A 25,022-nucleotide genomic window follows, 5' to 3' on the forward strand; every position below is an offset into this window, starting at 1 on the left:
ATGTGAAAAGAAACCTTGAGGGAAGAAAAAACATTTGAGTGTCTTGAAAGAAATGATGGAAGACTTGGAAAATGAGATTGTGTCTATAACAGTAGCTTCTGGCACCTTATGTCTTCACTTGACTTATTAAGTGTTCTGACATTTCAGTACAGTGTAATGCTGAACTATTTCTGTCCCATAAAATGACTTGGGTCTGTAAATGAAAAGGCTGTTCTGTACATCTTTCTAAATTAAATGACTTACCTGTGTCAAAGAGGCAGGTTTCATTGGCTTGTGCTTTGAAAGGTGAAGACATTTTTTAAAATATTGTTTAGTAATGTTCCCCGGGAGTGGGAGGATTAGGAAATATTGTATATAGCTAGTGAAAATTACAGGGTGTTTTTTACATTAGACTGAAGCACATTCAACGTTTGGTATGTATTCTGTGTGAGAGGCAGGACGTGCATGTCTTGGTTTATTGATCAATATAAACATCTTTGTATTGTTGTACAATGCTTTCCTGAATGGGAACGTAGGGAAAGTGATCTGTTAAGTCAATGTTTCCCAAACTTTTGAAAGCTAAGCCACCTTTCAAGAAAACTAAACCATTCTCATCCCTCACATCTTAATTTATACATCATCTGCATCCTCTCAGCTAGTCCTTCAGGCTCCACAGTTTAGGGAACACTGACTTAAATGCTCCCATCCATCTGAAGAAGTACATTTTTTACCCATGAAAGTTTATGCCCAAATAAATCTGTTAGTCTTTAAGGTGCCACCGGACTCCTCTTTGTTTTTGTGGATACAGACTAACACGGCTACCCCTCTGATACTTAAATGCTCCCAGTTCTCATAGCTCATTGCTGTGTTCTTCATGCTGTGAATCAAAATGATGTGATGCCAATGGATTGGAAGGGATGTCCCAACAAACCATCATGTGGAATACTGCATTGTGAGAAAGGGGAACAAGAAAAGAATGTACTGCTGTGGAAACTTGGAAGTCTAGACTGACTTAGTTTCATTTCACTATCCATAGAATCAGAGCACAGATGTGCTTTGATACGATCCGGTGCCTATTGATTCAGTTCAAAACCCCACTAGTTGAGTCAGTAGAAGTTACCTCTTTATAAGACAATGTCAATTATCTTATGTAGCTCCCCTTCTTTCTTCAGGCAGCATTTTGAGATCTAATTATATTGGGGCTTTAATTTTGTTGTTTTAGGAACGGTCTCTGGTACTTTATTCTCCCCTTTCCCGAAAGTCCCACAAATATGTGGGGAGGAGAAACAAGAATTTGAATGTTTACACATTAGCTCCTTCTTTTCCCTCACTTGTCCCCTTTGTCAGGGATGGTCGGGGAGGAGGTCAATATGCAAGATTGCTGTGGTTTGTAAATGTCAGCGTACTATAGAAGTTCAAAAAAATGAAAACCCCCAATAAACCCAGTAGGTTGGGAGAGGTGGGGAGGACCATTAAATTGTCACAACCCTGCTTGGAGGGGAATAAGCAGTTTCTCTGCAATGTCAGGTCAGCTCCTTGCCTTCCTGGTGTCCATTGCATAGTACAGCCCCCTTCCTCCTTGTCTAGCATAGGTACCACTGGTTCCCATTGAGACTGGCAGCAGTACTACATGGTGGCAAATGCTCATTAGCAGCTGCCAGGAGAGTCAGGTCTTGCAGAGAGCTCCCTGCAAGGTTCTCCATCTCCAGTCACCAGAAAGGAGTTGAGGGGGAAGGCTGCCTGGCCAGCTGCCAGGCTGCTATAGAGTGTTGGGAATGCAGGAGGAGTGAAGCATGAAGTCCAGCAGCATTCAGCTGGGGAGAATGATTGCAAGGACAGGCTTAAAAAAGCACAATCACTGTGGCAGCAGGCTGGTTTTAAAGCCCTGGTGTTGATCGTCAGTGGCTGCTATCAGCACTCGTTACTTTGCGCTACACCGATACTCAAGAGAGGAGTCCCTAACCAGAGGTCACCATCCGGCATCTTGGCAGTGACTTGGGAAAATGCCACAGCAAGCAGTGATGCTCTCTTGTTGCACAGTGGTCAGCCTTTATCTGGCTGACCTGAAGAATAGACTTTAGGAGGGCTTCAAAGAAGCAATGATCTCAAACATTTTGTTGGTTTCTTTCCAAAATGACCCTTCCTTCCTTCCTTAGGTCAAGTGGGGAGACATGTATGTCAGCCATTTTTTCACAGCTACCTCTTCTTCATTGTAAGAGTAGAGGTAAATAATAGCTCTGCCTAATAGAACAGTGGAATGGGGGAATCTAAATCAGACAGGAGCAAGAAAATAGCTTTTTGCTGTGAGATTATTTTTAACTACCCCCAGAAAATGGTCACAGAACAGGAATCCATCCAATGCATTCGCTCTCTCTCCCACAATTACTTTCTGTGCTTGTTAATTTTTACAAATTATATGGGTACCAGTTAGAGAAATCTGGAGTCAGACCTTCACTGAGAGTACTTGAAAAGAACCCTTTCCACTGCACCACAGATATTGAGTATTATAATGGCTACGGCTATCAATGCCTTAACCAAAGATTGTAATGCTATAATCCTTTGAATTTAGACAGTAGATTGTCATTACTTGAGAGATTTTTTTTCCCCATAATACAGTGGAAGTGAATGAACAAGTATTTTGAATATACGTATGGACTTCTGCTCAAACTGAAGTTTCTTTTCCACCAAATCATCCCTAGTTCCTAGATTCTCCATCACTGACAATTATTAAATCAAGATTGGATGTCTTTCTAAAAGCTCTGCTCTAGAAATTATTTTGGGGAAATTCTCTGGCCTGTGCTATACAGGCGTCAAACCTGATGGTCACAATGGTCCCTTTTGGCTTTAGAATCTGTGAATAGCTAGACTGGTCCGTTGCTCGAGTCTAGTGAAGTAACTGTTACTGTACAGACACAAATGAGTTCAGGATTCTTTACTGTGGTGGGTTTGCTGCAGGATGCCAACTCCGTAATAGAAATCCTTCTGTTTACTTCAGTGGATGTTAGATCAGGACCTCAATTTTCCAAACGGAGCGGGTCTACTTTTCTGAGGTATAAAACCAACAAGGAGTCCGGTGGCACCTTATAGACTAACAGATTTATTTGGATATAAGCTTTCGTGAGTAAAAAACCACTTCTTCAAATGCAACAGATATGTCTGAGGTATGTCAGTCTCATGCAGAGCACGGGATCTGGGTAACTAATGGTCTTGTATTATTAATCATTGCTGGAATTAGGTTGCTAGAACAAGGGAGGTCACGCTCATTGGTCCTGATTCAACACAAAAAATATCCATTTCCCACAGCATCCAAGCTAGTTTTTTCATTTTTGGAGGAATAGGGAGGAACTGACCTTCTGTAGCATAGCATGGATGTTGGACATTTAGCAGGAAATATCTTATTCAGCATAAAACAGAAGATAAAAAAAGATATGCTACCAAGGAAAAAGCTTTAATTTGCTGAATCTTTTGGCTCCCAAATACTGGTGGAGGATGTTTGGAAAAAACTAATCTGGATTGATTTAAATGTCAAGTATGCGTGAAGGGTATCATGATTTTCTTCCTCTGTTACATTTGCACACTTTCTACCTTATGGAAAGCCAGAGTAATCTAGTCTGATATTTCTTGAGCTCAGACAGCTTTTTTGGATATATTATTTCCTCTCTGTGATTGACTATATAGGTTTTGGTCAAAGCACCAAAATGTTAAGTGGCTGTCCCACTCTCAAAAAAGACACACCAACCTTCCTCCCCATTCTTTACTTTATTCACAGTGAACGGGGGGAGAGGATGTTAAGTGTTTTGTTGTTGTATTGCTTATTTCTGGCTAACCCTGGGTTTTGCTAGGAGGACAGGTTGGTTACCCATGAGTACATTCTGTGCCTCTACTCTGTCCCTATTGTTGTCATCTTCTGTGAATCATGACTGCCCACTTCAGTTATCTTCTGCACCTGCATATGCTCTTGCACCAGTACAGTGCACTGAAGCAGATTGTAAAAGAGAAAATGCTCTCTGTTTACTGTTCTTGATGGGTAGGAATGACATCTGGTACTTTCCTTCATCGTCATGCAGATTTAAGCCTTTTTTTCTTTTTTGAAAAAGGTACCAGAAATCAGCTCAAACCCAAGGTCTCATTCTTTTGTCTCTTGAAAGAGAGTTGCTACCTTTGTGCCTTGCATGAGCGATTCCTAATAAACTCTGGATATTAATTTTTTGAATCAAGTTGAATATATGAAGTTGACATTCCTTTCTGTAAAAGTGCATTTACACAAGTGTGACTTTTCTCAGTGCAGATTAAAATACTTTTTTTTTTATTGTTTTTGGGGAAGCCTGGATAAACTTGAGGAGTTTTAAGTACTATTCCTTCCAAAGTTTTAAAGGAAAAAAACAATACCATAGCAGAAAAAGCTATCTCCAAAACCTTCTTGTACATACCCTTTTGGACGGGTTGTCTACCTGCATCGAATGCTGTAATTTGACAAAACCATAGTCCCTTTGGTAACTTTTTAACTTTTTTTTTTTTAAAAAAAAAAAGTTAAAAACATTTAAGTTCCATGTGTGTTTCTCAATGACTTCCATGTTGAATGTGTTTTCATTTAGAAGACATTGCTAATAGGCATTTAGAGTTAGGGATCTGAGAGTCAAACAGCGTAATTTCAGGGTCATGTGTTGTCACTGGTCAGGAATGTCCTTTGCTTTTTAGGCAAGTCCTTACAGTCTCAGTCGTGTGGAAGCGGTTGCTGCTGTTGACACAGTACGGTTGTGCAGCTCCAGGGGCTCAGGCCGTGATACCCATAGCGAGGGGCAGACACCCCAGGGTGGGTAGGGCTGCGCGAACAGCCCGTACCTAGGGGCCTGTGCGGGTGTTTCAGGAAGGGGCACAGCTGCTGCTGGACAGGGTGATGCCTGGGTGTAGGAATGTCAGACAGGGTTGGGTATGAGGTGTGGACAGTCCGGGGGGGGGATGTGGAGAGACCTGGGAATGTGACCCCTAGGCTAGGCCTGGTCTCCTGTAGGGGGGTGGGAGGAGCGTAGGAGGGGGACCGGGGGGGCTGGGTCAGGACCCCTGGCTATGGGGGGGGAGGGACAATGGAGTGTGGACCCCTCCCCCCCCGGCTGGCCTGAGGCCCCCGTGGGAGGGCGGGGCAATCAAACAAAGGGGCGGGGAAAGGGCGTGTCACGCAGGCTCCGCCCCCTGCTCCTAAAGCGGCCGGGCAGCCGCCTGACGGCCAGCAGCGCGGCCGCGCTCCGCCCTCGTGTGCGCGCGTGCACCGTCCGCCCCTCGGCGTGCGGCTGTGGAACGCGCTGGCGCCATCAGTGTTCGCTCGTCGCTGCGGCCCCCACCGCGCGCGCCTCGAGCGACAACAAAGGGCGCTCCGCGGCGCTTGGAGGAAGGGGCGGGGCCCGGACGGCCCCTCCCCGCGCCCTGATTGGCGGGCGGGGCAGCCAGGTGGGTGACGCGCCGCCGTTGCTGGCGGGGCGGGGCGGGAGCGCCCCTGCGATGGCAGGAAGGAGACGGGCCGACCCTCCCGGAAGCGATCGCGCGGCGGGGGCAGGCGGCGCAGGCCCGGCCCAGGCGGCGGGGGGGACCCGGACGATACGCGAGGAGGCGGCGGCGGCGCCTTGGCGGTAGCCGTGGGGCGGGCGGCGGCGGAGCGGCCGCAGGTACCGGGCTCCTGGCTGGCGGGGGCAGGGGGCGGCTCTGCTGCGAGCCCGCCCGGAGCTCGGCGTGGCCCCTCCGGTGTGTGCTGCGGGCCGGGGCCGGGCCGCGTTCCCGTAGCGCGGGGTGGCTGTGAGGGACTAGGCGGTGGAGGGCCCGGGCCGGGCTGGAGGCGTCGCTCGGAGGGTCCCGGGCCGGGCCGGGCGGTGCTGCTGGGTTCCCGGGCCCTGGCTTGTCAATGGTATTACAGAGCTGGGGAGCCTAACGCCCCGGCCCTATGCCCGGCGTGGGGTCCTCCGCCGTGGGAAGGGGGAGAGGGACGGAGCCGGTCCGGGAAACAGCCCCCCCGCCCAGTGAGCTGTCAGCGCTGGGGTGGGGTTGGAGAGCCCTTGATTTGACTGAACACCTCCCGCCTCTCACACTGCACCCGCTTTTGGTGCCCCCCCCCTCGTCTCTAAAATCCTCACTGAGCCTCCCAGGCCTCCGCGCAACTCCACTGGGATTTCACAAAGCAAGGCGTGTTTAATGGGGGGGAGAAACAATGGAAAGGAAAAAGTGTCCCGTGGGATATAGAAGAGAGGTTGGTGTGGCAGGGATATAAGTTGTTTGACAGTTTCTGCAAGGAATATGGATCCATTATACAATTTTCCTTGATTGCAGACTGCTCGGTTTTCCTGAAAAGGCTCTGTGCTTGTAAAATAATAATAATAATAAAATAAATCTCTAACTTAGGAGGTCTTGTTAATTTAGGAGGTGGTCCAGGTGATCCCAGAGCTGTAATAGGGTAGAGACACAAGTGCACTTTACATAATGTCTCATTCTAACATGACTCAAAGTGGATTTTTAGGGGAGGAAGATATAGTCATCTGAGAAATGTATGGATTTTTTTAGCATGTTTTAAAATTGCTTCTATACTTGAGAGCGAGATGCACCTGTTTAAGCTAATGGGTCTTGATAGCAAGCAAAAATTATCAGAAAAGTTTGCTAATTTCTTGCCTATGCATGTTTGAAAGTGCAGTTCCAGTATGAAAATTGACTATAAAAATGGCATTATGAGTTTACAGATTGGTCTCAGTGATGTCTAGATCAACTATATGTAGGCATGGCAGAAATCAGTTTTTTAAAATAATTTTGACAGATATATTTGTTTTTAAGCTTTTTTCAATTTTTATCAATTCAGCTTTTATCACAGTTGAATAAAATTATGGTGGGTCAGATAATTAATAACAGTAGATGTTGAAATTGAAGAAGTAAAAATTGCCAATATATGTTAAAATATATACAAAGAAAATGGCCTTGAAAATCAAACTCTTGAGTTCTCAAGCACCATTTTTTCTTTGTCTAAATGTAAATTTCAGTTATCATTGATGGAAATATTTTTGTCAGTTGGTGTATATATGGTGAAATGGACAATTATCAACATTTACTGATAAATCTAATCCTTCCAACCCTAAATATATGCTGTTTTACATACACAAATACTTTTGCTGTCCTCCAGCCCAGCAAACTCACTCTGAGATCCCAGTCATGCTGTGTTTTTTCTGGCTCCTGTATCTTCAGTAATAAAGATTCAGTGGGCCAGATTCTCTTCCCAGTTATACCTGTGCAACCTTATTCTCTTCATTAGTTTGCACAGGTGAAACTGAGGCCAGAATATGACCATTCAGTTAGAACTTAATTAACATTTCTGTTCATATAGTCAATCTTTCTTTCTTTTCTGTTCTCATTGCTCTGCAGGGCTAACAAGTGCAAATTAGTAAAGCTTTTTCATCACTAAAGGAAGCATTGCTGCCACCATTAGGGACCACTGCTCCATAGGAGAGGAAACCGCTGCTTTTAGGGCTACCACCATGAGGGCTAAGGTTCTCCAGTGGAAGGGGAATATCCAAGAGGATGGGAATCAGGCAATAGGTGCAAGGGACAGAGGAAGAAGGGGAACAGTCTGCTGAACATGTGCAATTGGGAGAGAGAAACAGAATAGATGGAAAGGAACGTGAGATGAAGAGCAAAAGCAATGTGATAAAGATCTTTTGCTAAGGAGAAAATACCTCTACTGCATTTAATAGTTAAAATGGAATACATAAATATTCCAAGTAGTATCTGGAAAATAATATGATCAGTGGTAGTTGCCACATAGATGTAGCCTGATCGTGAATGGGGATCGTGGTTGGGCAGGGAGGTGGCCTCTGATAGATAATCTATCACTTGATGTCCTTAAATCAAGACTGTGTATCTTTTTAAAAGATATACTCTGGCTCAAGCAGAAGTTATGGGGCAAGGTTACCTGGCCTACGTTATGCAGGAGGTCAGACTAGGGAATCTAAATGGTCTGGCCTTAAAAATCTACAAGTAGAACTCTTTAATAAGACAGGGTTTTCTCCTTCTCTGATTGTGGATGGGATTCCTGTGATTTTTTTGAGGCTCCATTTAAAACTGTAATAAATCAAAATCACCATCACTGCAGACCCCCACTGTTTACAATATATGGGTTTTCATTAAAAAATGCAGGCAGAACAGCTTTTCCTTTGCACCTGTGTTGATGCAGTGATGGTAGGAGCTGTTGCCTCTCTAAGCCACACATTTTTATTTCCCTGGGAGATATCGACCCAAGTGGGATAAGTGTCCTTGGTATGTCAGTGGCCTTGGTGCTTGTTTTTAAAGCTCGTGGATGGTCTTATTAAAATTGTTTTCATGTGTTATGTTTTGCATAAGCCCTGAAGATGACTTTGCCAGTGACATCGCTTTGAATTATAGACATTAAGTTACTATTAATTCTGCTGTAAGAAAACACTTCATGAATGATATGGATTCTATGCAAAAAAAAAAAATGGTGGTAGTAGTAGTGTGTCAAAGTTGTAGTTAGGCACGCAGGTTGGGAAATAACACCTGGTTTTTCGTCCATAGATCTCAAATGAGGATTACAGTTGAATCTTACACAGTATGGTCTCCAATCACATGACAATACTACTTTAAGTATCTTTTGCCCACATACAGCAAGTAGTATTAAAACTTAGTTTTTCTATAGTGCTTTTCATCAATAGATCTCAAAGTGCGTTATGAAGGAGGTTCGTTTCATTATCCTGTGTTGGTTAAGGGGCTAATGGAGCTAGGTAGGGTGACCAGATGAGAATTCCAAAATATCGGGACTGCCGCAGGGGGAACGCCTTTTCAATTGTTACACTCACCCGTCCAAGTCTTTGGCGGAGGGTCCTTCAGTCGCTGACTGTCTTCAGCGGCGGGTAATAAACCTTGCCACCAAAGAAGGAAGTACCCGCCGCCGAAGACCGTCGGCGACTGAGGGACCCTCCACCAAATTGGACGTGTAACAATTGAAAAGGCACTCCCCCTGCCGGTCACCGCCGCCTAAACAACAAGGGGAAAAAAACAAGGGATCTTTGTGTGTAACTATATGTGGGATTGATGGAGGCTTTGTCATTTAATGTGTCTCCTGCAAACATTTTTCTATTTCCAGATGCAGGAGGGTGAACCGCGTTTTAAAGTAATCTATGATCTCTGGAGGACCAATGTAGTGAATTAAGATTAGGGAAATAGTTGGGGTTTCTCCTAATCGACAGTCTCACAAACAAGTGCAAACACACAGTTCCACTTTCCATTCGGTCAGTAGTTAACTCTGCAAAGTACATTCTGCTTCAATAGGTTTTCCAGTTCCTAAATTTTCCTTCTGGTATTTGTTTTTCATCTGTCTTGGATGCTGTTCTAGGGGTTTACAAGTTATATAATTTGAATATATAATTACAGTTTTCTTGTGTCTGCAGACAAGACCAGTATCCTACCACTAACTCTATCTGTGATGGCTTTATAGGTTTGGTTCTAAGAGTCTTTAAAGCATGATATTTTGCTTGCAAACAAAGGAGACAAATGTAACACCAAAACAAAATTATTTTCAGAGCATCTGTAATGGGTGTTGTTAAGCTACGGCCCAGACTTCCTTGGGCTGGCTTCCTGGTAGAGATTACCTTCAGGGTCAGGGTCCTACTCCCTCTAGGCTGCAGTTTGCAATGGCATAGTAATGGTCTTATTCTGGTTACTCCCTTCTTCCTTTTGTAATGGGATGTATTTTTTATCTACTGGAGTCCTAAGTGCGTGTGCTGTGGCTGTGATAATGCTTAGTTTTCTAAGACGTAGTTTTCTTTTGGTAGCTTATTCAAGTTTTGCCAGAAGCTGGGAATTGGCGACAGGAGATGAATCGCCTGATGATTACCTGTTCTGTTCACTCCCTTTGGGGCACCTGGCATTGGCCACTGTCGGAAGACAGGATACTGGGCTACATGGACTTTTGGTCTGACCCAGTAGGGCAGTTCTTATGTTAAGTGAGATGGCTGTGCTCCTCATTTGTTTTGTTGGGTTTTCTGGGATTTTTTGGAAATGCCACATCTAATTTTGTAGTTTACTTTTGCTGGGCAGATGTCCCCTCATTTTAGATCTTTTTGATCTCATCTACTGTTTGCAAAACTGTTGTTGAGATAATATATTTATATGCAAAACTAATATTGGTTAACAGCTGAAGTAAAGTTTATGGTGGTGGTGGTTGTGTAAGGAGAATTTCAGGTTTTACTGCAGGAAAAGGTTCCAAAGAGAAAGATCTTCTCAATACAGTTTATTTAGTTTATTATCTTCATCTCCTTTACTTCTTTATGAAAAGGAAAACATTGACACTTCTGTGAGGAATTGCTCAGTCTCTTAGAAATGTCTTTTTTTGTACAGAAGCCTGCTGTTTATTTTGAGTGCATATAGGACAATTCTGGTGTTTGGTAACTTTTACTGAAATACTGGACCTTATTGCTTGAAGTTATTTGCATATTTTGACCCCATATATAGCAGAGAATCAGATTTAATACACTTGTAATTTTCTGATATATGTTTGCTGTTTCTTGCTTCTAAAATACCATTACAACTGAATCTACATTTTCCACAGTTTATAGCTTAACTTTTATTCACCTTGTCAAGAGGGAGTTTGGTACAGAAGGGAGTAAATGAATTAGGATTGTGGAAATTCCTGTGCTTGGGACATTTCTGCTACAAAGGACTCCTAAAACTGATGATGTGGTTGTGTTTTTTGCAGCAAGTGTACCGACATGCATTAATCTCATGCTGTGATCTACTAAAAAATAAACATTTTGAAGCATAAATACAAATGTTCTTTGGAACTAACCTCTACAGGAGGGCCATCTTAGAAGTTTATATTGGTGTACAAACATACGTTTCCAGCAGGTAACACAACATGATTTTGACCACTAAATTTAGGGGGGAAATTGATGCTCACTTATCTATATTTATTTATTTGGATTTATACAATATGTTAAAACAAGGACAAGATGTCCTCATTATTTAAAAGTACAATAAAAACTGATACCCAAATATAACAGTGCATTATAATTCCATCTCCAGCAGCTCAAATGCCTGGGGAAGTTTAGCTTTGTGGTTTGCTGTCAAGGTCCCCAAGTTTTGAAGTATTATGGACAAGGTTGTAGGAATTAAATGCAAAAGTCCAGAGGCTCTCACAGAGAACACCTAGTCAACAACTCCTTCCTAATGGGGCTTCAGCTTGAAAATCTCTTCTGACCTTCATTGGGGTGGGGAGGTGCCGAGAGAGAGAGAGGTGGTCTCAGGTAGGTAGATTCAAAACTGTTTGAGCTTTGTATCAAACCAACACCTTATATTTATCGGCACCAATGCTTATGGGATTCCCAGTTGAGCAGAAGTTCATAGATTCTAAGGCCAAAAGGGACCTTGTGATCAAATCTGACCTCCTGTGTAACACAGGCCAGGGAACTGCCCCAAAATAATTCCTAGAGCAGATCTTTTAGAAAAATATCTAGCCTTCATTTAAAAATTGTCAGTGATGGAGCATCCACCATGACCCTTGATAAATTGTTCTAATGGTTAATTACTCTTGCAGTTAAAATTTATACATCATTTATGGTCTGAATTTGTCTAGCTTCAACTTCCAGCCACTGCATCATGTTATATCTTTCTCTGCTAGGTTGAAGAGCCCATTATTAAATATTTGTTCCCAGTGTAGATACTTATAGACTATAATTAAGTCACTCCTTACCCCGTTTGTTCAACTAAATAGGTTGAAGTCTTTGAGTGTCTCACTGTAAAGTATGTTTTCTAATCCTTTAATTATTCTTGTGGCTCTTCTCTGAACTCTCTCCAATTTATCAACATCCTTCCTGAATTGTGGGCACCCAAACTGGACACAGTATTGCAGTAGTGACTGCACCAGTGCCAAACAGAGGTAAAATAACCTCTTCTGTCAGGTTCCACTGTTTATGCAAAAAGTTTGAATATACTTGTAGCGAGGTACTCTGCTTACCTAGTTGACTGTTGCATTCTGCACCAGTTTGTTTCCTGATAGTTTTAAGATGTATCCTTATGTAGAGTGCATCATAATGTCTTGTCTTGAGGTAACAAAGATATGGATCAGTAAACAATGGTCGCCACCTCCTGGCAGTACATGAGTGATAACCTAACCTGATTGCATAGCAGCTGGGTGTCCAGCCAGATCTCTGAATTGTGAACATGACCAATAAATGGCAGACTTGACTCCCTTTCAAAGGGGCAGGTCGTATTCTTGCCTTATTTTTTGACGGATTTCCCCAGATAATCAGCATCACTGTAGTTTAGTCTAGATTAAGCTAGCTACTTCGCATCCATGCCTGTCTTGCCCAAAGACTGAATAAAGCCATTCAGTGATTTGGCCAGGTCAGATGAAATGGAGACATAAAGCAGTGTGTCATAAACATTCTGAAGACACCACAGCCTGTGCCCTCTTTAATTCTTCCAGTGCCCTGGCCCTTCCAGTACATAAAAAAAAGTGACTAAGTCAGATCCTGCAAAACTCCACATGAGCTTTCCACATATATGGCATTATACATTGGGCAGGTTGTGCCACAACAAGCGAGCCTGTGCCCAAAGGAGCTTTGTCTGAAACCAGTGTTTAATGTATATCTGCGTGAACGCATTATAGTATTTCCGTTAATTTTTTTAAACTGTTCCAATTTTGGGATTTGATTTACAAGGGAAAAGGCTCAATTTTATTCTAATCACAGTTTTTGTGAAGTGTAAGCTTTTTGGTTTATTTTATACATTGTTTATAGTTATTAATCGGGTTGTGCAATCCATTATCATCTCGCTGGGGTTAATTTCAGGGTTGTTTCTTCCCTTCCTCAGACTTTCAAGTGTGTCAGTTTGATTTTGTTACCTCCTATATCCAGTTAAAAAATTAGAGTTAAAAACAGAAAATTGTTGTAAATCTTCTCCCCCCCCCCCCCCCAAAGGTACCCATATTCTGCCCCTCTTTCTCTTAGGCTTCCAGTTTCCATTGCAGGTTGGGTCTTTTTCTTTCTTATATTCCCATATTTGTGGTTTAGTTCCTTTGCATTCTCTTGCTTTTTTTTTTATTTTTGAGCGTACTTTTTATTTCAGGAGTATTGTGGCTCTTCTTGACGCATGAGTTTTCCCGTCTCAGTGTTGTGAGATTAGTCTCAGTAATTAGTGTTTTGTCCTTTTATGCTTCTGTATGATGTATAGAGAGAGGCCTGAAAGCATGTGTTGAGTGGTTGAATGTCAAATATGGTCTTACCTTGGTTTTGGAAGATTTATTGTGGATCTGAGGTGTGCACAGTGGGCTTTCTTGCACCTTAATTGAAGAGTGTTGAGTATAAGCCTAGGAAAGAAGCTAAGCTTTAACTTGACTAATTTAGCACATGTTCAAGTATGGCTTGCCTTGTCTTGACTGGCATTTTAGAAGCTGTTATGTCAAGCTAATGTGACCTAACGTTATGCATTTAAATCCTATTCTAGACAAAGCCTAAGGGAACAAAGGACTGAGTATGATCCACATGCTACCATGAAAGCCTTGCGTGCACTCTCTCCCTCCCCACTCCACTCTTCTCTCCACAGAAGGATAATGCCTATGCTTCCTGCATAAATGCTTCTGTACCCTTCAACTCCAGTTGGGAATGGATGGGTTTCTGCTTTCCTCAGATGCCAGTAGATCATTCTAAGCAAGTCGCTTTGCCTCATTTCTTGGTGCCCTCTGCTCAGTCCTATCAAGCTGTGCTAGAACCAGTTGTTTTTCTTCTTCTCAGCAGTGAAGCTCCAGTTGCAGCAGCTCTTCAAAGACACTCACTGAAAACAAAGGGTGGGAAAGGGAATGGAGCTGAAAACTCTCAGTACCTCCATCCTGTTGGTAACTACTTCAGGACCAGTAGACTGGAGCTGCTGGGACTGCCTTTCACTTTGAATGGAAGAAGCAGAGTCGTGGGGCAACTTCTAGCCACCTCACCAGGTCTCACCTCTAGAGGCTTGGCTTTACAGCAGCGAAATGGCCAAGAAGGCAGCTTTTCTCTCAGCTTGACTTGCAGGACTACAGAATTCAGCGTCATCAGCCAGAGCCTTTGTCTCTGCTGTTCTTCCTAAAGTGATACTTGCTTTGCCTAGAGCTTTGGCAGGGGCCAGGTGTTAGTTCAAAAGGCCTAACTCAAGCTACTGCTTTCCAAACTCCCCCTACTGCTAGCAGTACTTCCCAGCTCTCACCACCTCCAGTCACCTCGCTCCTGATAGCTCCCTTGTTTTTTCCCCTGTTGGCTTCTCTCATCCACTCAGTAATCATGGCCGCACAGGATGTCTGTCTCAGCTGCAGCAGTATATCCAGCCCTTACTCCTGAAATCACTGTGTTGTTTGTCCTTTGTCCTAACTTTCTCATGGGCATACTCAGCAGACCCCAGAACTGTAGCCCCCTTCCCTTTCTCAAAGTCTTTCACCTCAGTCTTGTGTCTGGCCCCTTCAGCTCCTTCAATTTCTGATAGTCCCTTCCATGATCTGGAAGGCGGAAGAAGTGAGAGCAAATTATTGAGAAGGGAACAGTAAGCATGGAGAGCGCAATTCCTGGTGTTAGTTCTCTTCCTCGAGGAGGTGGAACATCTGGGAATCTTCAGCAAGGTTCTGAGGAAAATGTGCTCTCTGAAGTGAGTGCAAAAAATAAGACAAGATCTCCTCCTCTGCCCAGTTATTTTCTTAGATGCCTTGGATCTGAATAGTTTGCTCTTGGTTAGAGCTGATATGTGCTAAGCACTTTATTAACAATTTGGCCCCAGTGTTTGAAATCTGGCCCATAAAGTCTAACAGAGCTGCAAGTGCAGATAGAAAGAAATTTTGATTTGGGTATTGAGATTTTTCTTGATTCAGTGCTGTGTGCATGAATTTATGGTAAGATTAGTATTAGAGTTGTTTATGTAGCCTTAGCTTATGATTTCCTTCATGGTTGTTGTTTCGTCATGTGCTTAACGGTATGTCTTGTCTTCACCTGCCCTTGGTGTCCTTAACTCTTCAGTTACTGTAGATTTTTTGGGGACAACTTTTTTTCTCAAAAAGGAACTTTGAAGTCTAAAAATGAAGCAGACATAAAAATGTGTACACGGTGCATAAAGTTTTTTTATATAGTGCTAAGCTCCAAGAATTTTTTTATAGAAAAATTTGTTAGATCTGGGATTTTCTATGGTGGCAGGCTTTTCTTGAGTTTTGCAGGACAAGAGTAGACTTACCTGTTTCTGCCTTGGAGTTTGAGATAAATGTCTAGTGGGATGTACCTTATCTGTACAGAAGAGGGGCGACTGCAGTGGTGAAAGGGCAGTTAGGACCATAAAATGTAAATGACCCGGTGGGGCATGCTTATCAAGACAAACAACAAAGTTCTATGGGGATGAGCATTGGCGTAAGAAGTGTGTGAAAGGATGGGAGCCCAGACAAGATTGTTTTGCACCAGATTGTCTGTCTAGCAGAGCATTTTAGCTCTTCCAGGAAGGCATGTTCTAGTGCAAGGTTTCTCCATATTTGGCCATGGAACCCTTTTCAATCTAGTGTGTTTTCTCTTTCTCTCCCCCTTCTCTTGCACCCCTGCCTCCCCCTCCAGGAGGACAAAGGACTGGGGGCATTGAGGTCTAGAGTCTAGTTATGGGAGGCTTGCACCAAAGGGTTCTTGTCTACTGGAGATTAAACCCTTCTTGTCCCCTTTTCTCCCCTTTCCCCCCCCCCCCCCCCCTTCCCTGGTTTCGGGCTTATTGCTCCCACTCCAGCTACAGCATCACAGGGCCCTAGACCCTGACAGGAAGCAAAATCTCAACTAGTATCTCTTGTGCACTTTGCATTTTTACACATTTTCCAGTTATGAAAAGTACAAGTCAGTGTGTGAGAATGCGAGTGAAGAGGATTCAGGGGGCCATGAGGGCTTGAATGAGGCTGGGATTCGAAGACTGCCTAGTTTAGAGCTCTCTTCTCCCTTCTTCCCCCCTCCCCACTAATGCTACAGAGGGAGAGGCTTTCGTTCTCTGTCCATGTCACTCTGTACATCTGTTAGGTTTGTAATATAAACTGTTAGAGGTTGAAAAATTTACTTGACTTCCCTTAGCCTGAGAATGGATCATAAGCACCAGAGTAAATAAATAAATAAATAAAAATCATACCCCCACACAACGCACACCCCTTCTTGAAAGTTAGAGGACCTGCAGGTGATCCATTTTTCAGGGTATGGCCCTCGTATTCAGTGCTGATCCATGTTTTTTTACTTTAGTTTTGAAACGTGACTCTGATACTTTTCCCTAGCTTTCGATCACACTTTTTACTTAAGCGTTGCTGTAGTGTCTTGGTTAAAGTTATCACATTGCTTAGGTTAAAGCTGTTATATCGTTGCCTTCCAGCACAGGTTATGTGGGAACAGCAAAACCAGTTCAGGCTGCAGCCAATGATTAGCACAGGGGTTCTCAAACTTGGGGGTCGGGACCCCTCAGGGGGTCACGAGGTTATTACATGGGGGGGGTCACGAGCTGTCAGCCTCCACCCCAAACCCCACTTTGCCTCCAGCATTTATAATGGTGTTAAATATATTAAAACATGTTTTTAATTGATAAAGGGAGGTCGCACTCAGAGGCTTGCTGTGTGAAAGGGGTCACCAATACAAAAGTTTGAGAACCCCTGGATTAGCATGTTCGTAGTGAGTATTTCCCAAGTCACAGAAAATGTCCCAGGAGCTACTGAGGGCAAAGGGCGTGTCCAAAAAGCAAACTGGAAGGAAGAATAAGATAGTATGTTAGCCTGAATCCTTTTTTTTTTTTTTTTTTTTTTTTTTTTTAGTCTTTAACATTTAGGCCGTTACCTACAGCTGATGAACTCCAAAAAGAGTGAAACCATTTAATATAGGTCCTGTAGTACTGGCCTGATGACTTGCTTTCCAGATAGGCTTTGTGTACACGAGGACACATTACCATGTTTAAATGTGTTATTTTTTAACAATACAGTTGGGTAACATGATGCCGACTGTGACTGTGCAGGCAGGAATGGGGCTTGTTCAACATAGTGTAACGTCTAACCCTGCCTACTGGGCATTCTGAGCATTACTTGTGCTCATCTGCACTGACTGCAAAGTTGTCAGCATCACATTAGCCTACTTGATTATGAAAAATTGTTTAAAAATATGTCTTTATGTAGACAAAGCTGTAGTGTGTGTGGATTGGGAGAGAAACAAAAGAAAAATGGGAGAGGGTAGGATGAAAGGAAGAGGAGTATGAAAACAGGAGAGAGAGAGAGACATACACCTAATCTAACTCCGGATCTTGACCCCCTATGTTGGTCAGCTCCCCAGTTTGCTTTGTCAGTCCAAATGTGAATGCAGTCTGTCAAAATAGCTGCATTGGTAGCAGTATGCCAGTAGAAGTCTTGTTGGTAAAACTTTCTAGCGTAGACAAGCCCTTATTCCACATGGGAAGGGGAATAAACTGTATTGGTTATAAGCACCTTTATGCTGGTGTAACTTGTCCATCCTAGAGATTGTATTGGTATACTTACATAGATTAAAAAAACATACACCTAATTGAAATAGTTATATTATTGCAAAGCCTATGTGTAGACCAGGCCTTAGAATGCAAGTAACTGTCAGGCCACTAATGAGTGTATTTGCCCATCCTGTCATTCCACAGTTTGGAGATATGCGGAGTCTAAAAAGAATTAGAACAGTTTCTCAAAATTGAATGTCCCCTTATTCTTTTGAAACCCAGTATCTCTAAAACACTTTGTTCTACTTGCACCAGACTTCCCTTCTTCCCTGCTCCTTACAAAAAGAAAAAATTACCCTTGGGAAAGATGTGCAGTATAAAATGTTGAGGTAGATTAGTTTTTAATATTGGCAAAGTTACCAGGGAACAGCTTCAGTAATACTTAGTGGTAAATTAGTTTCAGCCTTAACAGAGAAATGACCACACTCTCCATAATAAATTACAAATTTTATTTTAAATTGTTGAAATTTAACTTCGTCCTGACATACCAGAATTGGAGTTCAGGATTCTGTGTATACCCAAGAACTACTGTTAGCATCATCTCCTCTGTATTGATTTAGGTGGTGGTGGTGATATCAAAAATGTGGACACTTGAATTCCGATCTTGGTAGGTAACTTGAAGATGAGCTGTTATGAAACTGTAAATATTCTTATTACACAAAAACACAATTTGGTAACTTTTGCTATATAGGTTTTAAAACTGCAGTTCCTTCAGAGAGAGAAGTAGTCTGTACGTATTTAATGGTGAGATGTCAAGTATTGCTTTTTAGCATAAAGAAAAGAAGTACTTGTGGCACCTTAGAGACTAACAAATTTATTAGAGCATAAGCTTTCGTGGGCTTCGAAAGCTTATGCTCTAATAAATTTGTTAGTCTCTAAGGTGCCACAAGTACTCCTGTTCTTTTTGCGGATACAGACTAACACGGCTGCTACTCTGAAACCTGTCATTATGCAAGGCACTGTTTTTAGCATAGTGTGTTTAATTTTAATTTTTCAGGAAATTCTTGCAAAAGGTGCAGTTTTTGTTTTCAAACTACTTAGTTTACATCATACCATCCATATCCTACTGAAATTGATTTAAATGTTTCGAGAGTGAGACAATAAATTGAGATTTAAAGTAGCAAATTTAGCCAGTCTTCATAAAAACAGATTGCATGCCTTTCTTTACTGTTAATCTTGGTTTTTATGATTAGGAAGCAGTGTTTTTGGTTTTTAAGGAGGTATGGTTGATTATCCAAATCACAGTAATAAAAAGAATAATTTATGGAAAATACTAGGTAACCGTCTCTAATTGGAAAAATCCACCTTGATGTAACATTAAAATAAACACACTTTACCTTTTGTTTCTGTTTAGTAGTATTGACATTGGTTTAATTCATTTCTTTGAAAAAATAAGGAATGCAAAATGTTTTTATATTTCAAAAGATTTGAATTGCTGTTTGCACGCAGCAATTTGTATTTAAAAGGAATCCATTCAGTGTTCTGTCTTTGACATGCAAATACCATTGAAATTCAATTTGAAGAACTTTGAGATTGCTATGCTTTTCTTTAATTCTTATAAGTTGCTTTAGCATTACAAAAATAGTTGCTTCAGATGTAATGCATGTGTTCCATCTTTATATGCAATGCCCTTTTTTGTTGTATGAGTATATACATGGAAAATTATTAAATGCATAACCTTGGTGATTACAATTTGCGGATTCTTTTTTGTTAAGGATATTTATGCATTATAGTGTGCTGAATGGGAAACTAAATTTTTAGATTTAAAAAAAAATTAACAGTTTCCTATGTTGTCTCACCTTTTTTCACATGCAGCAATTATATATTCTGGTTTTTAAATGTAAAATAACTGACAACCAGGAAACAATTTTTTAAAATGTTAAAAATGTTACTACAATGGACCACTGCCCTAAATGCTAGTTATTTTAATATCAAAAGAGGATTTTAATTCATAGAGATTAATAAGCAAAATGGCATATGTAAAGTGCTAACCTGGCACAATGATTTTTATATTTAGACTATGTGTAGTTAATGTTGTAACTTGATTTCCATTCTAAGTCTGATTTTTAACTTCATCATAACATTCTGTAAGCAAGACTTCTTTCTAACTACTGTCTGTTACATGTATTCCATCTGGGGCAGATCTCTTGACCTGCACATATTTTTATGCTTTTTCTGTGAAAGTCCTGCATTCCTGCATGGGAGTTGCCATTCTCCTGCTGCCTAAGACTAAGCCCCAGCATGGATGGAGAAGCCTTTGATTGAGGCTTGATTGCTTCTGCACTGTTATTAATCAACCTGATTTGTGCAGCTTTTCCTTTGGTAGCACTGCAGAGTGCTGCTCCCAGTGATGGGTAGTCTCATTGTGTGGTAATGGCCAACAGAAGTGCTGAGTAGGTGGCCTGGGAAAGGAAAAACAGTTCAGAATTGGCAGGAGCCACAAACATGCTTTGCAGGGGAAGTACCAACATTGCTAAATCATATGGAACCTATGTCTACCCTACAAGTCATGCAGCTGTGCTGCTGTGTGTAGACCAAGGATTGGCAACTTTTGGCATGCAGCCCGCCAGGGTAAGCCCCCTGGCGGGCCGCGCCAGTTTGTTTACCGGCTGCGTCCGCAGGTTCGGCCGATCGCGGCTCCCACTGGCCGTGGTTCGCCGTTCCAGGCCAGTTGGGGCTGCGGGAAGGCTGCCAGCACATCCCTCGGCCCGCGCCGCTTCCCGCAGCCCCCATTGGCCTGGAACAGTGCAGCCAGTGGGAGCCACGATCAGCTGAACCTGTGGACACGGCAGATAAACTAACTGGCGCGGCCCGCCGGGGGCTTAACCTGGTGGGCCACGTGCCAAAGGTTGCCAGTCCCTGGTGTAGACACTTACTACAGCAACAGAAGGGATTTTTCCGTTGCTGTAGTAAATCTACCTCCCTTCAAAAGGTGGTGGCTAGGTTGATAGAAGAATTCTTCCGTCAGTAGGGGTGAGGTTGACCTAACCACGTTGCATAGGGCGTGAAACTTTTCACAGCTTTGAGCAGTGTAGATTGTCACACATATGTCGACCTATCTGTACCCTTATGTTCATCCTTTTTACAAGACTGATAAATTTTGTACAAAGTATGCCTTGAGGTATCATTTGAAAATGCATAATCCGCTGAACGTTATTGTCCCGGTAAAATGTGATTGGGAATATTGTATGTGAAGTTATAAAATTCTACTGTATAAGACATGTTCCAAGTCTGAGAAGAAAGCTTCAAACAAGTTCCCAGAGACAAAAGGCAAGCCAGCACCTCAGCCAGGTGTCAGCATAATCAGATTGACAGTCACCTGATTAAGTAGCTATTCTTTGGCAAGAAGAAGGTTGTAAATGAGAAATTTACGTCTTGGCAATGGAACAGCTGGAGGTTCCCATATAAACAGACTGGCTGTCACCTGTACCCCAGCTGGAGATAATCCTCAAAGAGGAGGAAAAGAGGAGGAACAGAGGCCCAAAATCACCTCTCTCCTCCCTTTCTTTCTACCCACGGCATCCACAATGCCTGAAGGACAAGGAAACGAGCATTGTACTGGGGGAGGGGTCCTGGCTGAAAGGTATTCAGCCAATAAGACTGCAAAAGAACATATGGTGAGAGAGATCCCTTTGCTTTAAGTTCACTTAGCTTGTTAAGTTAGGTATTAGTTTGCATTTTACCTTTTATTTCTTTGTAACCAATTCTGACTTTTATGCCTCATTACTTGTAATCACTTAAAATCTATCTGTAGTTAATAAATTTGTTTTATTTAATCCAGTGTGTGTTTGGATGGGAGTGTTTGAGAAGCTTCATTTGAGGTAACAGGATTTATGCATATCATTTTCTATTAATGAAATGGTGGACTTTTTATGAGCTTGTATAGTCCACAAGGAAAGAGCTGGGCAGTTCAAGATGCACATTTCTGGGGACAAGTCTGGGACTGGGAATATGCTGATGTCACTCTGCAAAATAATTCAGGACTGACTAGCTAAGAGCATTCAGATGACTGAGCTGGGAATAGTTTACATGCTAGAGCAGGGGTAGGCAACCTATGGCACACGTGCCGAAGGCGACGTGCGAGTTGATTTTCAGTGGCACTCACACTGTCCAGGTCCTGGCCGGTCCAGGGGCCTCTGCATTTTAATTTAATTTTAAATGAAGCTTCTTAAAGATTTTAAAAACTTTATTTACTTTACATACAACAATAGTTTAGTTCTATATTATAGACATAGAAAGAGACCTACTAAAAATGTTAAAATGTATTATTGGCATGCAAAACCTTAAATCAGAGTGAATAAATGAAGACTTGGCACACCACTTCTGAAAGGTTGCCGACCCCTGTGCTAGAGGCTATGTGAGAGCAGAGCAGGAGTGGTTGGTTAAACAGTGTAAAGTGCTCCCCAGGTTGGAGAACTGAGGGGACACAATTACCTAACATTCCAGATTGTACCCTGGGGAATGTCGCACTATATTTTAGGTATAGACCAGGCCCGAGTTGTGGAGGAGAAAGGGTTCGTTGGGGGATGGGAACCTGAGGGGTGTGTGTGTGTGTGTGGGGGCGGTAACTGGGGAATATGATGCAAGATAAAAGAAAATAAGCAACCAAGTAAAGAAGTAGAGCTAAAGTATGTTCCTTTATCAGACAATCCTATACCAAAACCAAGTCCAACCAAACAAAATTCCAGCAACGCTCCTGTTGTAAACCAGAATCTAAGAGTACGTCTATACCCAGCCGCTAGTTCGGCGGCTGGAAATAGAACTTCTGGGTTCGACTTATCGCGTCTTGTCTGGACGAGATAAGTCGAACCCGGAAGTGCTCGCCGTTGACTGCGGTACTCCAGCTAGACGAGAGGAGTACCGCGGAGTCGACGGGGGAGCCTGCCTGCCGCGTCTGGACCGAGGTAAGTTCGAACTAAGGTACTTCGAACTTCAGCTACGTTATTCACGTAGCTGAAGTTGCGTACCTTAGTTCGAATTGGGGGGTAAGTGTAGACCAAGCCTAATATTATTGCTGCTACTCCCCAACAGCCAAAGTCCTGTTGGGATTCAGAGGTGAAGTTCCTGTCCCTTTCAGCTGAAACAGGATTACCTGTCAGTCAGCACTCAGAAAATTGGAGCCATCTCCCACTTCCCTCTAGTGGGGACTGGGTGTTTGTTCCAGATGTCTTATCCTGGGCTCCAGTGGGCTGTGGTGGTGGTGGAGTGAGTATGCATATTGCCAGTTTAGCCCGAGGTGGCTGAATCGCTTTGTAAAATACCGGAAGCTGAGCATACAGTGTCTGTTTCACTTAGTCCAACTGGATTTATGGCTGCTATCTTGTGTCGTCGTCCTGAAGGAAGCATACTGTATAATAGTTATAAGCCTAGAAATAGTCACTTTATTCACAGACTCCTAAACTTGCAATTTTAGTCACTACCACAAGAACCTTGCTTTTAAATTTAAGTTTATTGCATATATTTGCCTTTCTTAGTAGCTCCTTTTAAGGCTTATTTAGGGCTAGAATTTTGAGAGCATATTAAAAGGAAATGTCTGGTTTTATTTATAGATCCCAAGAGCTTTTCACCTGTCACGCTGAGATTTAATATGATTGCACTTTTTTCCTTTCACACCCACAATAAAGAAAAAATAAGTTGTAATGTTAATAGGTATATTGTTCTACCACCAAAAAAAAACCTTTATCTAATTCAGTTTGTAGAAAAGGTGTATATATTTAAAGACACTGGCAGTGCACTCTGGCATTATGTTAGATGTGTGATTGATAGAAAACGGATGAACTTTGTTCTTTGTGGTGGGTCCGAGGGGACTGACAGCTTGTATACAGTAAAGGGGAAACAAAGACATGGAAAAATAAGAACATTGAGTTACATTATGCAGAATAAAAATAAATAAATTGGGAATATAGACCTTTATGCTTCAGGATATAAACTCTTCATAAGGAAAGCTTCTTGCTAACCTCATTAGCAATTGGTTTATATCATAATTGTCCATGACATGATTTCTTATTCCGGCTATTTCTACACTGGCAATAGAACGATAATTTTTTGTCTTTCAGAGGTGTTCCCTTGCCTCCCCCTTGAAGACAAAAGTTTTGCCATGACAAATGCCAGTGTGAACAGCACATTGTCGGCAGGAGCGCTCTTCTGTTGACAAGGCAAACGCTGCTCATTGAGGGTAAAGTTTTTTGTCGGCAGGAGACCTGACAAACAGTGGGTACACTGCGCAACTTTAAGCAGCACGGCTGTGGTGGCACAGTCACGTCTCTAAAAGCTGTGTAGTGTAGACATAGCCTCCTTCCCCTAAGGGCTGGTCTACACTGGGGGGGCATTGATCCAAGATACGCAACTTCAGCTACGCGATTAGCGTAGCTGAAGTCAAAGTATCTTGGATCAAATTACCTGGGGTCCAGACGGCGCGGGATCGACGGCTGCGGCTCCCCCGTCGACTGCACTACCGCCACTCGCTCTGGTGGAGTTCCGGAGTTGACGGTGAGCGTGTTCGGGGATCGATATATTGCGTCTTAACGAGACGTGATATATCGATCCTGGATAAATGGATTGCTACCCGCTGATACGGCGGGTAGTGAAGACGTACCCTAAGACACCTGGCACTGTCAGGGACAGAATAGACCTCTGGACTGGTGTGATCAGTATGACACTATTCATTGCTGATTAATGGATACTGATCCATAGTGAATGGCCTTATTCTACAGATTTTTTTCTTGAGCTAATCTTCACAAATATTTTGCTGTTTGCAATGATGTTGTATCCATGTTGGTCCCCGCATATTAGAGAGACAAGGTGGGTAAAGTAATATCTTTTATTGGACTAAATTCTGTTGGCGTGAGAGACAAGCTTTCAAGCAGTTGGCTGTAGAGGTGTTAACTGCTCACTTCACCTTGTATTTAGGTGTGACATCCTGAGTACCTTTCCCAGACCTGAAAAGCTCTGTGCAAATTTGAAATATTTTGCTAGCAGACCATTGTTTTCCTACAATATTGTTTTCAAAGACTAGTTTGAACAATGTTTTCCATGTATCAAAACTGTCTCACTTCTCATTTTACCTCCTGGGAGAGAGAACTGCCTTTCTCCGTCTTTCTTCTCTTATTGCCCTTATGCTCTAATAGTGAGATCACAAGATCAAAAAACTTTGCAGGGACATGTTACTGGCATTAATATCAGTAGCTTGGTTTGTTTGTAGTCTAGTTTTTTCCTGAGCCATGTGAGCGTGGCTCATCTTGTTGCAGAATTATGCACATTGACCAGTACCTGTCAGCTGCCAAAACAGGACTCTTTTGCCAAGAGGTAAAAATGCACTCAGGTGTGAATCCTAGAAATGTAGGTGAAAAAGACCTGTTTAGGAGGGGTCTGAATACTCTTCTGAGCATGTGATCATGGAGGCCAATGTGCCAGAGATTAAGAGATTTAAACAGTTGGGTTTCTTGTTGAACCCGTTTTGTACTCCATCTTTCCCCACTTCCTCCATCCTCAAACTTAGGAGTACATTGACAGAAAAGGGGTACTTAACTCGT

The 25,022-nt window shown here is 42.5% G+C and overlaps 1 protein-coding gene across 5 annotated transcripts in view; it reads left to right on the top strand.

The window, feature by feature from the left end:
• LOC112111152 (E3 ubiquitin-protein ligase RNF38) overlaps positions 1-25,022 on the top strand; it is a 196,626-nt gene that overhangs the window by 110,782 nt on the left and 60,822 nt on the right. Inside the window, exon 1 of one of the 5 annotated variants that reach the window (XM_024206451.3) lies at positions 5,266-5,424. The exons of 2 other annotated variants lie outside the window; for them this stretch is intronic. The gene's annotated coding sequence lies outside the window, so the exon portion shown is untranslated. Of the gene's footprint in view, positions 1-5,265; positions 5,425-5,496; positions 5,640-5,683; positions 5,716-25,022 lie in introns of those variants that run through there. 2 more of the 5 variants (XM_024206452.3, XM_024206454.3) reach the window with 2 other exon arrangements.

The sequence above is a fragment of the Terrapene carolina genome, unplaced genomic scaffold, assembly GCF_002925995.2.
Source record: "Terrapene carolina triunguis isolate 2854851 unplaced genomic scaffold, T_m_triunguis-2.0 Scaffold35022, whole genome shotgun sequence".
NCBI classification, from domain to species: Eukaryota; Metazoa; Chordata; order Testudines; family Emydidae; genus Terrapene; species Terrapene triunguis.